The 11793-nt window shown below is 43.2% G+C and overlaps 1 pseudogene across 1 annotated transcript; it reads left to right on the top strand.

Moving 5' to 3' along the window:
- The first annotated feature begins 313 nt into the window (after nt 1-313).
- Nucleotides 314-11793, top strand: LOC309641814 (proteasome subunit alpha type-3 pseudogene; annotated as a pseudogene). The gene has a single exon. The product of its transcript is annotated as a proteasome subunit alpha type-3 pseudogene (transcript).

Below are 11793 nucleotides of genomic sequence, written 5' to 3'. Positions count from 1 at the left end.
ATCATGGCCTCTTGGAGTGCAAACGACCTCAGTGGACAAAGTCCCATCCAGAGTTCATCTATGCTTGAAGTTCATTCTGGAGGGCCATGCTAGAGGTGAGGACAGAGTGGCAAATGACCATAGTCCAGCAGTCAAGGAACTGGCAATATGCATGGCAGGTGTGAGGGCCCAACCCCTGACATCTCCTTTGTGCCTAAGCTATGCCAGGCTTCCTGGTCCTGCCCTCCATCTGCCCCCAGCCCCCGACACACACACACACACACACACACACACACACACACACACACACACACACAACACCTCTCACCCTCCTTCACCCTGGGTGGAAAGTCATCAGCCTCCTACGAGGTTCTCTTCCGGATTAGCTCAGTCCTATTAACCTATTAACACAAACTTTGACCCTGTCCACTTGACTCTCACCGCACTTTAACAAATAATTGTGGGGACTTCCCTGGTGGTCCAGTGGCTGAGACTCTGCACTCCCAATGCAGGGGGCCCGGGTTTGATCCCTTGTCAGGGAACTAGATCCCACATGCCACAACTATAAAAAGATCCTGCATGCCTCAACAAAGATCCTGAGTGCTGGCAACTAAGACCTGGCGCAGCCAAAGAAATAAATAAATGTTTTTAAATAAATAAATAAATGTGGGTTTTCCTTATTACCTAAGCAAGATGTGTTCACTGTAGAAAATTAGAAAACACAGATGAGCAGAAATAAGAAAAATTTTAAACCGCCAGAATACCTCCACCTAGCCATTGTTAATACCTTGATGTGTAGCCTTCAAGATCTTTTGTGGGTTTTTTTTTTCTTTTCTTTTCTTTTCTTTTTTTTTTCACAAAAGTGAGATTGGATTGTACCCACTGTTTTGTAATCTCCTCTTTACACATCATATAGATAATGGGATTTTCTTCCCCTGTCAAATAAATATTATTTTTAAGGATTGAATAGTATCCCCTCAATGAATGGATACAGCATAATTTATTTAACCATTCCCCTAGTTTTGGATATTTACATTGCTTTTCATTTTCTGCTATCACAAACTGAATTGCAACAAACATCTCTCTGGTCATTTAAAAAATAATTTTGCATTGTAAATGCTCCTGTGGGTGGCATGCTTACCCTGTTAAACTGTGAGGACCCCACAGATAGAACAGCCCGGCACCTTCTTCCCTCATGCAGAGCCACACTTGCAGTCACTGCGGTCCATCCCCTCCTCTCCTCCTGTAAACACAGGGGCCAGTAGACTCACTTCTCATCTAAATCCCACCTGCTTCTGGTCTCAACTTCTCCAGGGCTCCCTCGTTTCTTACTTTTCTTACCTAGGACATAAATCAGTACGCATCTATGAATTAGTTTAAAAGTAAGGTGGTGTTTTTACCATGGCATAGTGGAAAGAGCTTTGAAATCAGCCCAGACCTCAGTCTGAATTGCTTATTACTCATGGGTGTCACAGGGTGTCAGCCCATGCCACAGAAGATATGTCTCAGAAAGGAAAACTGACAGTGAATGCCTCTAGGCAGGGCACACCCTCCACGGTCTTCCATGGACTGCACAGTGCTATGTGACTTACACCACTTCACATATGTGCCTCTGAACCCTGCAGCATTTGAATTTGAGTTTGAGACCCGGGAAGATACTATCTCATTTGATCTTTAACAAGGACATTGTAAGGAGGGCAGGGCTGTGGGAGCAGTCCACCCTGAGTTAGGCAACAAGGGGGATCGTTGTCAGCAGAGAATTTTAAAACAATAAAACTGACTATAAGTCTGTTTTTATTATCTTCATGCGTAGACAATTCTTTTTTATTTTGGCCTCGCAGGGTGAGGCATGCGGGATCTTAGTTCCCCAACCAGGGATCAAGCCCGCGCCCCCTGCAGTGGAAGCGCAGATTATTAACCACTGGACCGCCAGGGAAGTCCCATGCGTAGACAATTCTAAACAAGGTCAGTGAGGGAATTCCCTGGTGGTCCAGTGGTTAGGACTCGGCGCTCTCACTGCCGGGGCCCTGGGTTCCATCCCTGGTCTGGGAACTAAGAACCTGCAAGCCGAGTGGCACAGCCAAAAAATAAAAAATAAACAAGGTCAATGATAAAATATTCCATAAGGAAATCTTTTGTTGGTCTAAGTGCTAAACAATTGCCATGATGACTGTTGAGTTTTGATAATAAATGTGTAAGCTTCAAATGAACACACTTTCATTACTTATCTTTCAATGAACATAGTATTCTATATGCAGTGGATACCCAGTGTTTTCAACAATGATACCTGTTCATTTGGCGAGAAGTTTGTAACAGTTCAGAATTGTCCAAGCCCTTGCCCAGCCAGCCTTTGTGATAATACACCTTCCAGGGTTTAAATAGTAGATGAGAAATAGACAACGACCACACACAGTGATTATAAAGAAACAGCCCTTGGCTAACTCCAACTCTGCCATTCTATGTGGACATTTCCAACTTTTACTTGTGTTTAAAATTAAAAATAATGACTGCAAACTGCAAGGTATAATATTTTTGCTTGGTAAGTGTAAACTTCAGGTCATACATGAAATGTTACACTGAATTTGAATAATATCTTTTAAAATAATATTTTTAAATTACTAATTGTTCTTAAGCTAAAAAGTGAATCAAGAAAAGAATGATTCTTTCTAAAAATAATTTTGTCCTGTAGAGGAAGGAGTTTCTGGGTATACCACTGGAGAAAGACATAATTTCATTTTTTAGATATATTTATTATTGGCTAATTAGAATTATTATGAACAAATAATTTATTTCTTGGTTAATTAGCATTGTTACTGAATTAATAACATTTGCCCTACGATTACTGTATCAGAGTTCTCCAGAGAAACAGAACCAATAGGATATATAGAGATATATATAAGACAAGGTTTATTTTGGTTTTTTTTTTGACCACACCATGCGGCATGCAGGATCTTACTTCCCCGACCAGGGATCGAACCCGGGCCGTCGGCAGTGAAAGCGCAGAGTCCCAACAACTGGACAACCAGGGAATTTCCAAGACAAGACTTATAATAGAAATTGGCTCACATGGTTATGGAGACCAAGAAGTCCCACAATCTGCTGCCTGCAAGCTGGAGACCCAGGAAAGCCAGTAGTGTTATTCAGTCTGAGTCCAAAGGCCTGAGAATTGGGGCCCAATGGTATAACTCCTGGTCTGAATGCAAGCGCCATTGTCCGAAGGCAGAAGATGGATGTCTCAGCTCAAGTAGAAAGAGCAAATTCACCCTTCCTTACACCTTTTTGTTCTATTCAGGCCCTCAGCAGATTGGATGACGCTCACCTAAATTGGTGAGGATGATCTTCTTCACTCAGTCTACTGATTCAAATGCTAATCTCTTCCCAAGACACCCTAACAGACACACCCAAAAATAATGTTTTACTACTGATCTGGGCACATCGTAGCCAAGTCAAGTTTACGTAAACTCAATCATCACAATTACAAATTTGAATGGTAAAAAAGATATACGATGAAAAGTATGTCTTACCATATGATCCAGCAATTCCACTCCTGGGTATATATCCAAAGAAAACGAAAACACTAATTCGAAAGGTACATGCAACCCAGTGTTCATAGCAGCATTGTTCACAATGGCCAAGCTGTCCATCAACAAAAGAATGGATTGGGAACTCCCTGGCGGTCCAGTGGTTAGGACCCAGCGCTTTCACTGCCAAGGGCCCAGGTTCGATCCCTGGTCAGGAAAGTAAGATCCTGCAAGCCACGTGGCACAACCAAAAAAAAAAAAATTAAAACAGAAGAATGGATAAAGAAAATGTGGTGTATACAATGGAATACTACTCAGCCATAAAAAAGAATGAAATTTTGCCATTTGCAGCAACATGGATGGACTTGGAGGACATTATGCTAAGTGAAGTAAGTCAGACAGAGAAACACAAATAGTGTATGTTACCACTTACATGTGGAATCTAAAAAATAAAACAACTTCCCTGACGGTCCAGTGGTTAAGACTCCACGCTTCCACTGCAGGGGTCACAGGTTTGATCCTTGGTCGGGGAACTAAGATCCCGCATGCTGCAAGGTGCAGCCAAAAAATAAATACAAATTAAAAAATAAAATAATAATAAAACCAGTGAATATAACAACAAAAAAGAAAAGTAGGTCTTCCTACTATCCCAGATGCCCAGCGCCATACCTTACTCCAGATGCAACCACTATTTACAGGTTTTTTAAGTATAGGTAGATATAATTTAAATCTTATTTTACAAATGAAGAAGCTGAGACTGAGCAAGGCTGAGTGGCTGCCTGAGATCACACAGCTGAAGGAGTTAACAGAACTGAATGGAGGTCTTCCCTGACACCACACTGCCACCCTGACATCATCTCGAGTTCATACATATGTCCTGGATGTACCGCCTGGATTGGGGGCCCTCAGAGAGACAGGGCTACACATGCAACCAGCTCTAGGCAGTCCCAGCACTGGGCCACTGGACACTGCAGCAGGAGGCCTGGGACCTGGCCCATGATTAAGCTCTGTGTGGTGCTAGGCAAATCTCTTGATCTCCTCACCTGTCCTTCTCACTCACTGGGCTATGCTGGGACTCAAACAAGCTAAGTAGAAAGATGTTTGGAAAGTAAAAGTGTCACATGACACATATGAGGGAAGGGAGGAGGCAGATATCAACGACAGGTTTAACTTTGTACTTTATTATGGACACACACTGTCCTTGTTAGATGTAAAGTTCCTAGAAGAGTGTCGCTTGATCACAGCCTCTCTTCTTTTGAAGAGGGTGGACTCCCGCTGCTCTAATGAGTCACCAGCCCAGTGCAGACAATGAGCCTGTCAAAGGGGCTCTGTGGACAGGGTTTGGGACCAAACAACATACCCAGGTAGTGATACTTCTGTCAAGGAGCAGCACAGGGGTCCCAGTCAGCTGGGGCGCAGGACGGCTGAGCCAGGAAATTAAATCACAGGGAGCAGCCTCCTTCCCCAAAGAATAAACACTTGTCCCCTGCTCCCGGCTGACATTCTATGACTGCACTGACACCTCTGCATCAGTTTAGCCATCACCACATAACAAAACACCCCAAGACTTAGAGGCTTAAAACAACAACAATTTATTAGGGCACAATTTTAGCTGGGCTCAGCTGGGCAGTTCTTCTGCTGGTCTCACCTGGAGTTGCTCATGTGGCTGCAGTCACCCGGACCAGGATGGTCCAAGATGGCCTCACTCACATATACAACAGTTAACTGGGGCTGTCAGCCAGGGTGCCTCAGTTCTCCTCCATGTGACTCTCTAGAAGAAGAGCTTCTGGAGAAGAGGTTTCTTACTCAGTAAGGGCAGGTCCCAAGACAGTGAAAGTGGAAGCTTCTGGGTCTCTGGAAGTCTAGGCTCCAGAAGTCACACATTGTCACTTCTGACATATTTGCTGGCCAAAGCAAGTCACAGGGAATTCCAGATTCAAGGAGTAGGAAATTAGACTCTCCCTCATGGTGAAAGAGATGGAAAATATTTTGGTCACGGTGTTCAATCTACCACAAGCTTTATAATCCATCATTCAAAAACTCTCATCAATTAACCAACCCACACTTATGGACCACCTAATATGCACTAGGTGTTGTGCTCAGTACCTAAGTATGAAAGAACTCTAAGACCCAGTATTAATTAATAATAAATAAATAATAATAATACATTTATTTTCTTTATTATTATTTTTATTTTTGGCTGCGTTGGGTCTTCGTTGCTGCGCGTGGGCTTTCTCTAGTTGCTCATCTGTGGCATGTGGGATCTTCCTGGACCAGGGCTCGAACCCATGTCCCCTGAATTGGCAGGGGGATTCTTAACCACTGAGCCGCCAGGGAAGTCCCCCTTTCATTGTTTTGTTTTGTTTTGTTTTTCCTTTCATTGTTTCTGACTAGACTCATTTATAGCTCTGCAAGTTGGAAAAACTGATAGTAATGCAGACAATGTGGGGCCATAGAAATGCAAATGAACGTTGAGATAACCGGTGAGATGAAATTGGTTTCTGAATAAAAGAGAAAACAGGGGCTTCCCTGGTGGCGCAGTGGTTAAGAACCCGCCTGCTAATGCAGGGGACACGGGCTTGAGCCCTGGTCCGGGAAGATCCTACATGCCGTGGAGCAACTAAGCCCATGCACCACAACTACTGAGCCTGCGCTCTGGAGCCCACGAGCCACAACTACTGGGCCCGCGTGCCACAACTGCTGAAGCCTGCGCACCTAGAGCCCGTGCTCCACAACAAGAGAAGCCACGGCAATGAGAAGCCCGCGCATCGCAACGAAGAGTAGCCCCCGCTCGCCGCAACTAAAGAAAGCCTGCATGCAGCAATGAAGACCCAACGCGGCCAAAAATAAGTAAATAAAATAAATAAATTTAAAAAAAAAGAGAAAACAAATTTGTTAAGGGCTTTTAAGTAGCTCACAGATTTCTAAGAGGGCCAGTGAGACACGCTCCATGGCTAAATATCCAGGGGTAAGGCCCAACCGGGGCAGCTGGAGAGAAAATGCCATTGCTACTCCTGTTAATCATTGATAGAGGTCCAGGCTGAATGATAGAGGCTCTGTTACTCCAGTCCTTTAATAGCCAGACTCTTCTACCGCCTTGCATGCCGGAAGACCAATTCTTTCCAGTGTGGCCCTCTCCTCCCTCTGCTAAATAGTCATTCAACAAAATAATAATAAAATAAATTTAAAAATAAAATAAAATTGGTTTCTGCCTAGTAGAAAAGATGATTTCAAATTTTAGTACACATAGAATATTAACCAGTTTTGAATATATTAGCAACTTCATTTCAGCATTCCTGATTGCCTATAAATGTCTGCTCTTCAGATTCTCCTTTCAGTTGGTTTTAACAAATTGCAGGTTTTTCTCTTTAATTAGTGAGTTAAATAAAATCTTTGATATGTGTTCACTTCATGTTTGTGTGAGTCATTATTTTACTTTTTTGAAAATTATCCTACAACACAGCTTCCTCAACTGTAAAATGGTAATAATAATAGAACTTCCCCATAGGGTTGTTGGGCAGATGAAATTAGATAAAATATATAGATATATTGGGTTGGCCAAAAAGTTTTTGGGTTTTTCATGTTACAGAAAAGCCCGAATGAACTTTTTGGCCAACCCAATATTAGCAAAGTACCAAGCTCATAATAAATGCTTAATAAATATTAGCTGCTTTAATGCTGTTACTATTATTATTATTCAAAAGAGTTATCATTTAGTTGGGAAATCACACAAAACAGCAGCAAAGAGTTTAAGTACATCATTAAGCTCTAAACTGTGTGGCAAAGGTTATTAATCCTGGTGTTCAAAACAGGTTAATGGAGTCTGGAGTCATCCAGGAAGCCTTCCTGGAGGAGCAGTGGTCTAACTGGTCCTTGAAGGATGGGCAAGATTTGGGGAAGGAAAGAGAACGTGGAGGAGTTGGTCCCAGGCAAGGCAAGGCGAGGTCAATGTGGAAAAGAGTATAACTCGACCAGGATCTGTGACAGGTTCATCCCTAGCTCATTCCCCTGTTGCATTTACCTTTGGTTTGTCTGTTAGAGAATATTTCACTATTCATTTCTCCACTGACATACCATAAAAACATTAATCAGCTGAATTATATTCTTATCAATACCTGTCAAGAGCACACAATTAACTACAGATTTGTAAACTCCTCAGGGGCAGGGGGCAGGCCTTTAGCTGTTTCTCAAACACACTTCAGCATTAAAAAGTTTGAACTGGTAAGTGAGAAGGAAAAGAAGAACTTGAGCCTGCTGCTGTCAAACAAGCTTGTCCTGATGAGCAACCCGACTGCTCTCTTGCCTAAGTCCAGAGTTGAGTTCAAGTTTGAAACACTACATGGCAAATCTCTAGCCAAAGCCCTCACCTGCCCCTCCTTTGATTAACAATCTCTAATTCAGGAAGTGGAACTATGGCATCTTTGGTGTCAGAGGCTGGATTTGGGCAAGAAAAAGCCCACCCACACTCCTCAAGCAGAAAGAGAACAGGGTGAGGGGGATCACTTTAGACCTTGAAGCGCTAGGCGTCCCAGTGGTTTTAGCACGATGAGCTCAATCGGCACCAGGTGTGACCTGTCAGCCTCTACATTCTCTCCTGATGCAAGAGTTTTTCAAGTTGAGTATGCTATGAAGGCTGTGGAAAACAGAAGTACAGCTATTGGAATCAGATGGAAAGATGGCGTTATCTTTGGGGTAGAAAAATTAGTCCTTTCTAAACTTTATGAAGAAGGTCCTAACAAATGACTTTTTAATGTTGATCGGCATGTCTGAATGGCAGTAGCAGGTTTGTTGGCAGATGCTCGTTTTTTAGCAGATATTGCAAGAGAAGAGGCTTCCAACTTTAGATCTAACTTTGGATATAACCTTCCACTAAAACATCTTGCAGACAGAGTGGCCATGTATGTACATGCCTATACACTCTACAGTGCTGTTAGACCTTTTGGCTGCAGTTTCTTGTTAGCGTCTTACAGTGTGATGATGGTGCACAACTCTACATGATTGACCCATCGGGTGTTTCATATGGTTATTGGGGCTATGCCCTTGGCAAAGCCAGGCAAGCTGCGAAGACAGAAATCCAAAAGCTTCAGATGAAAGAAATGACCTGCCGTGATGTTGTTAAAGAAGTTGCAAAACTAATTTACATAGTACACGGTGAAGTTAAGGATAAAGCTTTTGAACTAGAGCTCAGCTGGGTTGGTGAAATAACTAACGGAAGACATGAAATTGTTCCAAAAGATATAAGTAAAGAGGCAGAGAAATATGCCAAGGAATCTTTGAAGGAAGAAGACGAATCAGATGATGATAACATGTAACATTTACTTCATTTACTTCTATTTAACTATTTAGCCCTTTGGATTATTACATACCCACTGACCAACTTTCATTAAATCTTTGTCTTGTAAAAAAAAAAAAAAAGAACAGGGTACAAGGCTGAATTACAGGAGGAGAGGAAAAACAAATGTGTTTTGGAGGAGAGGAAAAACAAATGTGTAAAATACGTCCTGGGGTTTATAATCTAATTAGGAGGATAAAATCAACCAAGTACACAACTAAATAGGAAACCAGGCCAAGAAGTCTTGGGACGATGTCTTGGAGTGGGTAAGGCTTCTCCTATGAGACTGAGAAGGTACAAGCTATTCTAAGTGAAGAGAATTGTGAGTAACAGTGGGAAAGCCCAGCGTCTGCTCTGGGCAAGGCAGAAGTTGGGGGTGACATAAAGTTGGAGAAGCCAGCTGAAGGCAGATTATGAAATGCTTTCAGTGCTAGGGAGTAGTGCCTTGGAAAGAAACAGGATGTGTATTAGTCAGAGTTCTCCAGAGAAAATGGAACCAATAGGATACACAGGGATAAATATAAGAGGAGGTTTATAATAGGAATTGGCTCACATGATTATGGAGGTTGAGAAGTCCCATGATTTGCTCCGTACAAGCTGGAGAACCAGGAAAGCTGGTAGTGTAATTCAGTCAGAGTCCAAAGGCCTGAGAACCAGAAGCACAGATGTCTGAGGTCAGGAGAAGATGGATGTCTCAGCACAAGCAGAGAGAGCAAATTCATCCTACCTCTGCCTTTTTATTCCACTCAGGCCTTCAGTGGATTGAATGATGCCCACCAGCACCATTGGTGGAGGTTATCTCTACCCAGTCTACCAATTCAAATGCTAATCTCTTCCAGAGATACCCTCACAGAAACACCAAGAAATGATGTTTTACCAGCTATCTGGTCATCCCTTAGCCCAGTCAAGTTGATACATAAAATTAACCAACACAGAGCCCAGGTTTAGGAAGATTCATCCAGGCAGCTTGTGCTGGGTAGAGTCAGACGATTCCTGAAGCAGTCCAGAGGGGAAAGGACAGTCACAGCTAGGGCAGAAGTGGTGGAGAGAGAGTAGAAGGCAAAGATGGGAGAGGTGGGTAACCACCCCTATTACCCTCTCCCTTGCTCACCAAGTTCCAGCCAAAATGGTCTCCTTGTTGGACTTCAAACATGCCAGGCATGCCTCCACACAGTGTCTCTGCCTTTGCAACAGTCTTCCCCGGAAGTATGTAAGTCTCATTCTTTCACTTCTACTCAAGTCCCCTTGACCACCAAATATAAAATAGCACCCTTCCCCCATCATGGCACTCCCTAGTTCTGTTACCTTGCTTTATTTTTCTCCATGGCATTAATCACCATCTGACCTAATATATATTTGTTTATTTTCTGCCCATTCCCAATAGTGTGCAAGCTCCATGAGGGCACAGATTTTTTTTAGTTCACCATCGTAGCCTCAGTGCCTAGAATAGGGTGCACAGTATGAATACTCAATAAATAACTGCATTGGTTTTAGATGGGCAGGTTAATGTGACATCAACAATTTGAGACTGTGACATGCAAGACAGTAGTACCTTTAACAGAGATAGGAAAGTTGGGATAGAAAAATGTTTGTTCAACATGGAACATGTTGAATTTGAGATATATGAGATTAATTGAAAATTCAGGACTAGTCCAGAGCAAACCTGCAGGGAAGTGGAAGGCAGAATCCAAATCTCCAAAGAGTAAAAAAAAAAGCTGAGAGGAAAAAGGTTGAAAGGAGGAGCAGGATGGAGAGTCAGATACAAAGGGCACAACCATAGATGGTCAAGGCCATAAATGGGAAAGTAAATCACTAGGTCAGAAACCATAAAGAAACATTCAGGTTGAATATGAAATATGTCAGGAAAAGGTGATTGGGGTCAAGGCCATGAGAAAGAACCATTAGGCCTTTTACAGGCTGCATTTATCCGTGCTGGCTATAGGGAGCCAGCTAAGACTCATGGCTTAGCACTCAAGAGCTGCCCTCCACAAGTTAGACCAGGGCAAGAAACCCAGAGTTGGAGGCATCTACTGAGCTCATCAGGAGCTGTGATACAAAGATTTGGTCTCTGCCCCATCTGAACAGGAGTGACAACAGAAGCTTTGGGAACTGATGAGTCACTAAGGAAGAAAATGCAGAGTTCGAGTTGCAACTAGTGGCCCCAGGGTTAAACTGACCCCCAGGAATGTTTTATTTGGGCTACACAAGGTTTTATTTTCCAAATTAACATCTAGTTTTTTTTTTAATTTACTTTATTTATTTGGTTGCACCGGGTCTTAGTTGCAGCCAGCAGGCTCCTTAGTTGTGTCTTGCGGGCTCCTTAGTTGTGGCTCACGGGCTCCTTAGTTGTGGCATGCGAACTCTTAGTTGTGGCATGCATGTGGGATCTAGTTCCCTGACCAGGGATCAAACTCTGGCCCCCTGCATTGGGAGTGCAGAGTCTTAACCACTGTGCCACCAGGGAAGTCCCTAACGTCTACTCTTTTTTTTTTTTTTTTTTGGCTGCATTGGGTCTTCATTGCTGTGCACAGGTTTTACTCTAGTTGCGGTGAGCGGGGGCTACTCTTCATAGCCGTGTGCGGGCTTCTCATTGCGGTGGCTTCTCTTGTTATAGAGCATGGGCTCTAGGCACATGGGCTTCAGTAGTTGTGGCTCGCGGGCTCTAGAGCACAGGCTCAGTAGCTGTGGCACACAGGCTTAGTTGCTCCACGGCATGTGGGACATCAGAGACCAGGGCTCAAACCCGTGTCCGCTGCATCGACAGGAGGATTTTTAAGCACTACGCCACCAGCGAAGCCCCCTAACGTCTACTTTTTTTTTTTAATTAATAGTAATTTTTTATTTATTTATTTATTTTTATATTTATTTTTGGCTGTGTTGGGTCTTCGTTTCTGTGCGAGGGCTTTCTCTAGTTGTGGCAAGCGGGGGCCACTCTTCATCGCGGTGCGTGGGCCTCTCACT

The sequence above is a fragment of the Balaenoptera physalus genome (assembly GCF_965194825.1).
Source record: "Balaenoptera physalus genome assembly, chromosome: 13".
NCBI classification, from domain to species: Eukaryota; Metazoa; Chordata; class Mammalia; order Artiodactyla; family Balaenopteridae; genus Balaenoptera; species Balaenoptera physalus.
The sequence above is the reverse complement of the archived record's forward strand: the minus strand, read 5'-3'. Positions and strand labels throughout refer to the sequence as shown.